Below are 12,660 nucleotides of genomic sequence, written 5' to 3'. Positions count from 1 at the left end.
TGGCTTAAATCACGTACTTCGCAGCATGAGTAATGCACAGAACGTCTGTGCTGTAGCCACATTTAAAAGAACTCTCTGCCACCCAGACTGAAGCTAAGTGGCACTTTTTTCACCTGATCAAAATACTTAAGTGATTCCAGCAACCAACTGCTGGTGGTAATCTTATCTGACATTCCTGCCACTGGGGTCTTTTTACTAGCTTCTTCAAATAGACTCCAAGCTGCCATTCAAGCATTTTTACATACTGCCAACTCATTTCCTAGATGAGGGGCCAAGAAAGGGTTTCTTGCATTGGGGTTGTGCCAGCTGGACTGGGGTTAAAAGTTCTCACTCATCATGTCAGTTTCTGGACATCAAGCTCTAGGACAGGTGTCTAGGACAAATGACTGGTGCTTGAGCCACTGGATTGTTGTCTCCTTCCCCAGAAGGTCTCATTAGTTCTTTAGTTGATGCAGCAAACCTGCATTGCCTGAACAGGATTGTGAGTACAAAGGCCTTTCAGGCAGCCATGCCTGTTGAGCCCTATCAGGTTAGCAGATCAATCACCAGGTTCGTGGCCTTCTTGCCAGGCTGTTGGCCTTTGTTCAGGCATAGATAAGTCTATAGGAACATCTAAGATTAGGTGTAATACCATGTTACTCTACATAATTATATGTTATTTGCTAATAGTGGGTAGAAAATTTGTGACCATTTTGTTTTTTAAAATTGGAAAATATGTTTATCAATGGCAACCAAAAACTATTCCTTTATTTCTGATGGCTTCTTCCAGTGATAGACCCAGATGATGTTCTCTTTTTCTTAAGTCTTCAGTACAATTTCCTTATCATCATTCCACTCCTAACTCTCTTAAAGTCAAATGTTTTGAGTATAATTTGCATGTCACTCCATTCACTGATTCATCTTATGTGTGTGACTTAATGTTTGCTAAGTGCCAGACCTTGGCAGTTCTTAAGAACTGAGATATACAAATACATACTCATAGGAAGAATTCAAAAATGAGAAACATATAAGCTGAATTGTGAAAGTACCCTTTATCTTTCCCAAATTTACTCTTTAAAGATAACTACTGTTAACTATATTTTCAGTATCTTTAAAAAAATTCCATGTACACATGCACTGACACACAGTCTATGCAGTACAGTCTACGCATATACCCATGGAAGTGTTGGGGGTGTATGCGTGTCCATGCACAATTTTAGATACGATATTCATGAGCTTAAAAAGTACATATTATTGAAAATTACAATAAATGTTCTTTTTAAATTCCCACTCTGATCTTTTTGTTTATACACATTTTTCAGAGTTTGCAGAAAGAAGACACCACTGGACTCACAGCCAACCAGTCCAGATGCTTTGCTCTGTAAATATTCTTCTCACTCAGTAATTCAAAAAATATTTATTGGGCCTGGACCATCTTCCAAACATTGTACCAACTAGGTACAAAAATGAAGATGTAGGCTTATCCTCAAGTCCAGAATACACAGAATTAAAATGAACATGTGTACTATTTTTCCAAATAAAGTTCTTATTTTTTAAGAAAATAACCTCAAAAATCGTTTTGAATTTAAAGAATTAAAAATATTTAAGGAATTAAAGTTATTCCTTAATTGTGTCAACTGTCAGGTATTATGATAGTTGTTCAAATGTTAGCTTACCCAGTTGACAAGACATGACAACTCAATATTAGTGCAGGTCTCTCTGGAAGGGCCTTGAGAAGTAACATTGCAGGTAACTTGAAAAACTTCGGGCAGATTTCATATTATACTGGCCACACACACACTGAGCTGGCCTGATAGTAAGGATGGTTTAGGAGCATTCTGTTTTTCACTTGTTTATAATTAAGGTTGGCTGATGTGGTCTCTGATACAGAAACAGGAAAAGAAGTGACCTAGAGACCTGTCTCTCCTCCCCAGGTGACAATCATGCGGGTTGAGAGAGCTAAAGGGTTCATTTGATATCTTGCTCCTCTTTCCAACTGGGAAGGAAAAGAAAGTGATTTTGGAATGTGCTACAGATGAGCTTTCATAGCTGCCACTAAACTCAGTTTTAAGAACAACATCTTCTAGTGAGAGAAGAAATTACACAACAAATGTCCCCGATCATTTTTCTATGTAGAGTGAAAGCCTAGTTATAAATTACATCAAGTACTTAAATCATGGCATGACCTACAAGTGACCTTTTGCCTTCTGTCAGTCCAGCCAGCCTGGTGACTCCCTCCAACCACTGTCACCATGGATGCTGCATTACAGCTGAGATGGAGGATGCAGGGGGACTTACGTAACCCACAGGCCTGTCTCTGTCCCAAGCCCTCCCCTCACATTAACACTAAGCAGTATATAATTTAGAAAAGGGGAAATGCAATCATAGCTTTTGCCCCCACGCTGCTATGACATTCCAGGCTTTTATGTTCAGGAAGCTCTATGTTGATCTTGGCGTCCCCATGGGTTAAAAATCTTGTTTAAATGTTGCAGCCTTAGAATAGTCTTTGAGGTTTTTCTGTGTTGTTTTATAAAAGGCTTCTGCCTGATTATTTACAGATGCTGTCTCTGAGAAAAGCTGAAAATAGTCTCACTACGAATGCTGAAGTTTGGAATCAGGCTTCCCTTACTATTTTATGGTGAACAGTTCAAGACCACTCAAAGGCTGGGTTGGTCAACTGGCTGTTAAATGGGGTTTCTGTCAGTGTCTCCAGCATTGAGGTTTCTGTTGACTTGACCTCAGCCTGTCAAAGGAGTCCTTCATCAGTATACTCATTCAACAAATATTTGCTAGCACTACTACGTGTCAGGTATTATGCTAGAGTCTGGAGACACAGGGATGAAGACCAAGGCTCTGCCTTTGGAGCTCACTCTAAGGAGAAGAAGTAAGTGTGATAAATGCAGTAACAAATGCTGGGGTCCCCGCACAGGGAAGGGAAGAAGGTAAACAGGGAGACCAGCTCAGTTACTCAATCTCTCTCCCACCTTCACCCAGCTCTGTTAGTCACAACAGACAAGGTAGGACAATCACGTGTGGTTCCCTTGTCTCAGTTTTCCCCTTCTTCATATCTGAATCAAGCCTCTGCCTCAGGAAGTGGGGGGGGGGAGGGAGAAATGATCTGTAATATTTCAGATTAACAAGACCCAATCTTGTTTTTCAAAATCTCTGGAGAATAACTCTGTAGAACCTTGTGTCCACAGCATTCACTAGCTTAGGTAGACAGCTCTTCAGTCTCCATAACCATAACTCTTGAGCTGAAGTCACTCTCTTCTGCACCAGGCATGGTGGAAAGGCTGCCTCTGTGGAAGCATCTGCCCATACTTACAGTCTTGCCGTGGTCTGCTCCTTTCCAGGCTAAGCAGTCCTGGCCCCTCCCATCAGAGCTCGCTCACCTCCTCTCAATGCTTTCAGTGTCAGGTCCTGGACTCACTCCAAACCCTCCTTATCCCTTCTCAATTACAAAACCCAGAACTGGGCCAGGAAAGGAGTGTGCTGGGCCAAAGACTTTCCTTCCCAATTCCTGCAAATTCCTGAGAGTCTCCACAGGCTGGTTAAATGAATCTCTTTTTACAGGATAACCAGGGGAGACTCTGGAATGACAGCGTTGGGGGGAGAGGTTGAGAAGAGTAAAATACCATCCTTACGGGTTTAATTAGGGACATATGGCCCCCATGGTCGTCAACATTACCTCTCCTGGCATCATGAACTTCTCTCTAGAGCCATCAGGACATGTGTGTGAATATTGGAGAGGTGCTTTTGGATCAACAGTAGTGCCGTAAATCACTGTTACTGAGTTAAAGACTTCTCCATGTGATTTACAACTTGCAGTAATAATGACCTGGTGAGTTTAAGAACTCACCACTCCATCTCTTATTCTATAGTCTCTTCTTAAAGAAAAATGAATCAAATCTAAGCTGAGACAGTAATATCACATCTCATCTTTCTATAGCATTTTTTCTTTTCCAAAGTACTTCCCCACACATAACTTTATCTAATTCTCACCATAGCTTTGTGCAGTGAATCTTAAACACACTAACTTACAGCTAAGGAAAGACAGGCACAGTGGTTTGTGTGATTTGCTCAAGATCACACAGGAAATATCAGAGGTTGGGCCAAAATGCAGGTTGGCCTCACCTGTCTCTTGTACGCTACTATTTGCAAAGTATATCACAGCTTATATGACAAATTTTCATATCTATTATCTTACTGGTTCTCAAAACATTCCTAGGATGCAAATAAGGAACTAGCTACAAGAAAAAAACCATGCAGAAAAATATTCTGTGAAAATTTCTGCAGAATTGTGAAAAATTCTGAAATAGATCAGAATGACTAATGGCTGTTATCAGCAGAAAACTAGGCACTGTGTAGTGCAGTTTTCCAGGTTACCTGATTCTATGAGGTCTTGCACATTTTGTGGTCTTTGAGATACTTTACAGCTTGTAAATTATAGATAACTAAGAAGAATGGAAATCATTCTTGCCCATAGACATACATATGAATGCTGTCCACTGGAAGTGCAACTGATTCCCTCTCTCTGTGGAAGAAGCCAATTTTGCATCTACTAGTTCACTTCAACATTCCTGATTGCCTACGTATGTTCCTGCTCTCTGGCTTCTCCTTTGAACTGGCTGTAACAATTTACTGATTCTCTCATTAATGCATGAGTTATATAAATCCTTGACACATGTTCATTTGATATCTGTATGAGAGTCATCATTTACCCTTTTAAACTAATCACCCTTTAACAAGAGCTAACACTTCTTAAGCACTTACTAGAAGTCTTATTAAGGGCTTTACATACACTGAATTCTCACATCCATCACAAGGCAGGCACTCATAATCTCCATGTTCTAGATGAGAAGACAGAGGTCCAGAAAGATTACATAACTTGCTCAAGGTCCCACAGTCACTAAAAGAGGTAATCACTTCTCTCTGCAGCCACTGCTATCGATTTTTCCTTGGGGTATGCAGTATCTGAAACTAAATAATTAAGGCAGCAAGGTCCTCAACAGGGGTGGGCATGTGAGTTCCTCTGGAGCAATTGTGCATGGTGATCTGCAGTTCATGCACTGTGAAGTTTAAAGTCATTCTCATTCTCGTTGTTAATTAACATCCTACTGACAGACAATTTGGGGTATACTCGATGTCATCTGTCTCCCATGCAGCATGAGTTGAGGAAAGGTAGATTCCTAGACACAACACTGGCCCCATTGTTAGAAAAGTTACATTCTTGCCCTGGCTCAGCTACTGAAAAGCAGTGTTATTCTAGACAAGACACAGTTTTTCTGGTTAGTCTAAAGTAAGGAAGATCAGACGGACAGATGGTCAAGAAGGAGGACAAATTCAGCTATGCCCATAATGCTAACAAAGGTAAAGTGCATGAAGCAATGTATGTGGGTCCCTGCCTTTCTGATAATTAAATCTGGGCCTCAGGGAAGGGGATAATCCTCATTTAAAAACTGGTAAAGAAAAATCACAGGTCATCCAGTACGCACAGGTAGACGCATTCTACATCTTGCCCCCACTAGCAGAACTGTCCTGGGTGATCCCCACAAGGCTGAGCCCTTTGGAAATCTCTTCAGTGGATCTCTGGGGAGTGACTCAGGGATACAGCCTTCTTGGAAGAAAAGTAAAACTCTATGGCTGGGACTAAAAAGACTGAGGCTTATCTATGTAATTACTAATCTCTAGAGGAAAAAGATCTTTTCTCATTTACCTTTGTGTCTGCCCAGTATTGACATAGCTCACAACTAATCCTCAAATGTACACTGAATATAATTGAAGGTAAGTCCATAGCTAGTTTAATAATTAATGCAACAAACATTTATTGGACATCTACCACATGCTTGGCATTATCCCAAATGAAAGAGACTCCAAGCCCACTGCACCATGTTCATGGTCAGATGGGACATGCTCCTTGGATTCCATTCCCCTCTCTGGCTGTCTGTGGGAGGTATTACTTTCCCCTTTCAAAGTTGTCTTTGGCGTTAAACTATAGTGTTTTAAGAGCACACAATTCTACACGAATTTTACCTCCACGGAGGACCTACCTAATAATATTTTTCTGGGGCACCTGGATGACTTAGTGGGTTAAGCATCTGACTCTTGGTTTCAGCTCAGGTCATAATCTCACGGGTTGTGAGTTCAAGACCTACATGGAGCTCTGCCTGATGACAGTGCAGAGCCTGTTTTGGATTCTCTCTGCCCCTTTCCTACTCATGTACACACACACACACACTCTCTCTCAAAACAAATGAAAAACTAAAAAAAAAAAAGCAATGGCATCTTTCTAACAAATACTGACTGAATGTTTGCCATGGGTTATGCCATGTTCTGTGTGCTGGATTAAAATGTAAAAAGTCTTTCCTCCCACAGAGTTTATGTTCATTTTAAGGTGAGACAGTGGTGGGAGGAAACAGATGAGGCTAAAGGAACTTTTTAAAGGCATCCAAATTATAAAGAGAGTAGTAAAATTGTCTCTATTTGCAAATGAAATGATACCATATATAGAAAACCCCTGGGGTGCCTGGGTGGCTCAGTTGTTAAGCATCTGACTTCAGCTCAGGTCATGATCTCACAGTTTGTGGGTTCGAGCCCTGCCCGTGTAAGCTCTGTGCTGACAGCATAGAGCCTAGAGACTGCTTCAGATTCTGTGTGTGTCTCTCTCTCTGACCCTCCCCTGCTTGTGCTCTGTCTCTTTCCCTCTCAAAAACAAATAAACATTAAAAAAAATAAAAAGAAACCCCTAAAGACCACACCAAAAAATGGTTAGGACTAATCAACAAATTTAGTTGTTGCAGGAAACAAAAATCAATATACAAAAATCAATTACATTTCTATATATTAACAATGAACTATCAGAAAAAAATTAAGAAAACAATCCCACTTAAAATTGCATCAAAAATAATAAAACAACCTGGGAATAAATCTAACCAAGGAGGTGAAAACTATAAGACATTTATGAAAAACTGAACATGATACAAATAAATGGGAAGATATTCTGTGTTCAAGGATTGAAAGAATATTGTTAGCTAAAACATGGAAAGAGCCTAAGTGTCCATCCATGGAAGAATGGATCAAGAAGATGTGGTTTATCTATACCATGGAATACTACATGGCAATGAGAAAGAATGAAATCTGGCCATGTGTAGCAACATGGATGGACCTTGAGGGTGTTATGCTGAGCAAAATAAGTCAGGCAGAGAAGGACAAATATCATATGTTTGCACGTATAGGAGGATTAGGAGGAACTTAACTGAGGAACAAGGGGGAGAAGAAGGAGGGAAATGGTGGGGGAAAGGGAGAGAGGCAAACCATGAGAGACTCTTGAATGCTGACAAAAACTGAGGACTGATGGATGTGAGGGGGAGGGGGAGGGGCATGGAGGAGGACACTTGTGGGGATGAGCACTGGGTGTTACATGGAAACTAATTCGACAATAAACTATTTGTAAAAAAAAAAAAAAAAAAGAAAGAAAGAATATTGTTAAAATATCTGTACTACCCAAAGCAATCTACAGAGTCCCTGCCAATTCCCATCAGAGTTCCAATGGCGTTTTCACAGAAACAGAGCAAACAATACTAAAATTTGTATGTACCCACAAAAGCCCCTGATTGCCAAAGCAATTTTCAGAAAGAAGAACAAAGCTGGAGGCAGCAGGCTCCCTGATTTCAAACTATGTCATGAAGTCATGGTGTTCAAAATGTATGGTATTGGCATAAAAATACCCACACGAATCAGTGGAATAGATTAGAGGACCTAGAAATAGGCCTGCAATGATATGATCAATTAATTTATGACAAAGGAGCCAAGAATATACAATGGAAAAAGAACAGCCTTTCCAGGAAAATTGGACAGTCACATGCAAAAGAATAAACTGAAACCCTATCTTACACCATATACAAAATCAACTCAAATCGGATTAAAGACTTGAACATAAGACCTGAAGCCATAAAACCCCTAGGAGAAAACATAGGGTATAAGCTCCTTCACTGGTCTTAGCAATGATTTTTTGGATTTGACACTGAAAGCAAAGGCAAGAAAAACAAAAATGAATAAGTAGGACTAGTTCAAACTAAAACTTCTGCATGGCAAAGGAAATCATCAACAAAATGAAAAGGAAACTATGGAATGGGAGAAAATATTTTTAATTGGGTTATTTGGATGTTTTGCTATTGAGTTGAATGAGTTCCTTGTGTATTCTGGGTATTAGTCCTTTACTGGATATGTGGTTTGCAAACTTTACACTAGGAAACTTTAAAAAATTGTTAGAAATCTTGTCTTGAGTTTCAGAAATAAAATTAAAAAACAACCTAAGCAATAAAAATTCACACTTTTTATATCTCTTCAGATCAAGTTAAATGATGGCAAAGAAGGTTGATTTTCATATGATTCTGTGGTAGTTCCCATTTTCAAAGAATACAGAAATCCAATCTTTTTGTTAAAAATAGTTAAAAAATAATTGGTTACTTCAAGTTACTCATTGGGTAACTGACCAAATGGTCAGAACAGATGCCAGGGACTGATCAGCAATTTATTATCATGGCTAAAAAAGTAACTGATTAGAAATTATATCCAATTGATACATATAGATACATGTCTGTGGGAGCTCAGTTGAAAGGAATTACTTTAAATAACGTATTATTCCCCTAATGATTCAGCATTGCACTTAATTAGGTAAACGCTGTATCTTTTTTTAGACTTAAATTAAAAATTATAAGCCAACATAATTTGGGAGAATAATAATTAAGTCACCAAACTATATATAATGGCTTTCCATTAAGATTTCATTAACTTAATGTTTTTCTCCCTTTGGATTAAATTACATCAGGCCAAAATGAACTTGCCCTGGAGCAAATTTTCTAAGGAATGAATGTAACATTTACTAGGAAACACAAACACAGTAAAGGAATTTTTTTAAAGATATTTTTTAGCCAGATGGAAGGCTTTACGTTAAAAATGTAAAAGGTCATAAAAGCCCACTTTTGGGGGGCAATCATAATTTTTTTAATAGGCAAAAGTGAATATTCTTAACATACAAGTGTGACTTTTAATTCTTTAAAATACAGTTGGGAGTAATTTTTCCTTAACAGTAAGAAGGAAAATCCCTCTGAGATTATGAAGCCATAGAATCTGAGACTAAAATTTGCTCCCATCAAGATGCTGTTAGCCATCTGCTTCGTGTATGTTTTCTTAACGAAAGATTTTGTCTCCCCACTAGTAAGGATGCAGATTTCAAAGTATTTACACTAGTGTTAGAACAATGTGAGCCACAGGAGACAACCTCTATACTTGGCAGATTTGATAGTAAACAACGCAAGCTATTTTCTTAAGCAATTCATTACCAATACGAGCTAGCAAAGAATACGCACCAGAATGAAAGGGAAGGTAGGGCTGCATGATGTTAGATGTCAATTCAAATGTCTGATTCCAGGCCAATATGAATAATGAAATCTCAGTGAACAACCAAATAGGGAGAAGCCCTACAATCTATGAGAGATTTACCACCACCTTATCTACTGAATACTCACTAACCCTTATTGCCCTTATTTTCTGTAGTGAGATAATTCTTTTAATTACACTTCATAGACAAGAAATGTTTATCAATATATAACAAGCTATATATTTATAAATAAATTTATGAACTCATAAAGGACTGTTTAAACAATAAGTTTCCCTCCAACAAGAGAATGATAAACCATGCAAATCTTTTATTTAAAACAAAGTGATAAATTATAACTACTGCATAAGTATAATAACGGTACTAAATTTAGGTATGGAAATTACCCTCAAAGTTGCTGGGTGTGAATACTATCAAACCTTTCCTTTCTGTTATGCTTCTGGCTGAGAATTGAAGAAGTGATGAAGGCTTAAAGTAATTGAAAAATACTTCACATGGTTTCTTGTGACCATGAGTGGAGGACAAGGTCTTTTTCTCTAGAGTCCAAAGATAAGGTAAAATGTCTCTGATTTGAAACGAGAATTGATCTGCTGCTTTGCTAATCATGGCTTGAGTAGTGCCATAAACCTTTGATGGAGGATTCCCCAGGATCAGGTTGCAAATGGCAGTACTTTGCCATCTTGATGTTTTGGAAAGAGCAAAGGATATGAACCTTCACATCAGCCAAAATTATCCATGTCACATTCTTTATGGTGAATTTAGGCGGTTCCTCCTTTGCCAGCAATTCTTCCTGTTGCCCCACACAGATGGTCTCCCTTTAGGGACTCCACATCTGTAATTTCAAAAGACTCTAGGAAAAGGTCACCCAACCTAATGAGGGCATGTGTGTCCTCCACCTGCAACCCAAGAGAAAGGCTTTCACAAAATCAGCTGCTTTTGTCAGAATACTAAGGTCTGTGGTTTCTTTACAAGTCCTGATTTCCACATTTCTGAATTTCAAGGTAAAGCATATCTGAAGTGGCAAATGTTCTACAATAGGAGTAAATCTCTTCATCTAGATCTCTTTTAATGGCATGTATCTGTTATCCGGGACTGGAATTTTCCTTGTTTCTTCTTTCCCATCTAGGAATCCATGACCGGCGAGGGGTGGGAAACCGGGTCTCTCTGTGGCAGGGCCTCTGCCTGCCTTGTCCACGCTGCTGCTGTTTCCCTGGGTCTGCGGGCCATCCTGGTGGGTGAAGTGGGTGAAGCTGTCCTCGGCCCTGGCACTCTGTGCCTCCATCCTGGTTTCCATCCCCAGAAATCTCCAGTCCCAACGTGTGTTTCTGGCTCTAATGCATGTGCGCTGTCCGTACTGCCCCTATTTTAATTCAGAACTCATATCACTGCCTGGCATTACAGGTTTATTGTTTATTAATTTATTTCCTATCTCTCCCAGCAGAATGTAAACTGTCTCAGGGCTGGGCACTGGTTTGCTCACTGCTGCATCCTCAGCTCCTAGAACAGGACATGCCACATGGAAGTTTCCCAATAAATAAATCCTTTGGAGAACTGCAGACCCTGTACCTAGATAACTTTGCTTATTAATTAGCCCTATTTTAAAAATTTATTTTTCCAGAGCTCTTTCCTAACTGCTGAATTATTTGCTAGTGAATAAATTATTTATAGCGCATTTGAAAGATAATGTTCTCTTTCACTTATATGTTACAATTGAAGCTTACATTGAATTAAAAACTTTGTTTTAATTGTACAACAAAACTGCTAAGAATATGAGAATAAATGGACTAAGCTAAATTTATTAATCTGAGTATACAGAGTAGAAATTTAAAATTTTTTTAATTTAAATAAGTTTTAAATTAAATAGTCTACTTAAAATTATTTTCAACCTACCTTAATATCACCACAAAAAACAATTACCATACAAACACAAATCCAACTTAAGATCTGAATATTCTAGGGACACCTGGATGGCTTAGTTGGTTAAGTATCTGACATCAGCTCAGGTTATGACCTCATGGTTCATTGAGTTTGAGCCCTCTGCTGGGCTCTGCGCTGACAACTTGAAGCCTGGAGCCTGCTTCAGATTCTCTGGCTCTCTGTCTGCCTCTCTCCTGCTTGTGTTCTCTTTCTCAAAATAATAAACAAACAAACAAACATTGGGAGGAAAATGATTATCCTAAAAAGAGCGAAAACTTCTACTGTAAAGTCATCATCATGTGAAAGAAGGTTTTTAGGACCAAAGATGGAGAACAAGTAATAAAACTAGTTTTCCTAGGGATGCCCAGGTGGATCAGTTGGTTAAGCATCTGACTCTTTTTGGCTCAAGTCATGATCTCAGGGTTGTGAGATAGAGCCTCAAGATGGGCTCTGTGCTGAGCATGGAGCCTGCTTGGGATTCTCTCTCTCCTCTGCCCCCCCTCCTCCCCTGTTCCTGAATACTCTCCCCCTCTCTCCCTCCTCTTTCTCTCAAAACAGAAAACCAAAACATCNGGAGAGAGGCAAACCATGAGAGACTCTTGAATGCTGACAAAAACCTAGGACTAATGGATGTGGTGGGGAGGGGTGATGGGCATGGAGGAGGACACTTGTGGGGATGAGCACTGAGTGTTACATGGAAACTAATTTGACAATAAACTATTTGTAAAAAAAAAAAAAAAAAAAAAAAAAAGAAAAAGAAAAAGAAAAGAAAGTTAGTGGGGAGAAGCTGACCTTAGTAACTTTCAAAAACAATGTTTTGACTAAAGATGGAAGACTAAACAAATAAAAATAAAACTGTATAATAAAAAAAAAGAAAACCAAAACAAATTAAAAAAAAAAAACCCCACTAGTTTTCCTGACAAGTGTTTTGTTAAACAAAAGGAACAAAATTTTAAATATACAGAATGATCCTGATGATCCCCTTCATCATCTTTGCATGTAAATGGCTGTCCACTTTGTATTTAAGTGTCAACATATAGGAACCGTGATCACATCATGTGGCCTCTTACAGCTGGTCAACACAGTTTACCTTAACTGGCTTACTATGTGGGATTTGCATTCAGCACTTCATACTCTGCATCTTGTCTTATAACATACTGAAGATTCTTCAGGACAAGAATTATGCCTTACTCATGTTTATTTCTTGAGGTACCTTGGAGAGTGCCTGGTACACAGGTGGTGTTCAATGAAATAATAACTGAATGAATGAATGACCCATGGAATGTGGAGGAGGAAGCAGAGAGTAGGGGACCACTGAGGTGTCTAGCTTGGGTAAATCAATGAAAGTGGGAACTCATGAAGAG

The 12,660-nt window shown here is 39.0% G+C and overlaps 1 protein-coding gene and 1 pseudogene across 1 annotated transcript in view; both read right to left on the bottom strand.

The window, feature by feature from the left end:
• COLEC12 (collectin subfamily member 12) overlaps positions 1 to 12,660 on the bottom strand; it is a 200,939-nt gene that overhangs the window by 116,303 nt on the left and 71,976 nt on the right. The window lies entirely within an intron of this gene.
• On the bottom strand, positions 9,749 to 10,673 carry LOC144243136 (RNA-binding protein PNO1 pseudogene; annotated as a pseudogene).

This window comes from Crocuta crocuta, unplaced genomic scaffold (assembly GCF_008692635.1).
Source record: "Crocuta crocuta isolate KB4526 unplaced genomic scaffold, BGI_CrCroc_1.0 scaffold26, whole genome shotgun sequence".
In the NCBI taxonomy this organism is placed as follows: domain Eukaryota; kingdom Metazoa; phylum Chordata; class Mammalia; order Carnivora; family Hyaenidae; genus Crocuta; species Crocuta crocuta.
This window is presented reverse-complemented; position numbering and strand designations above follow the sequence as displayed.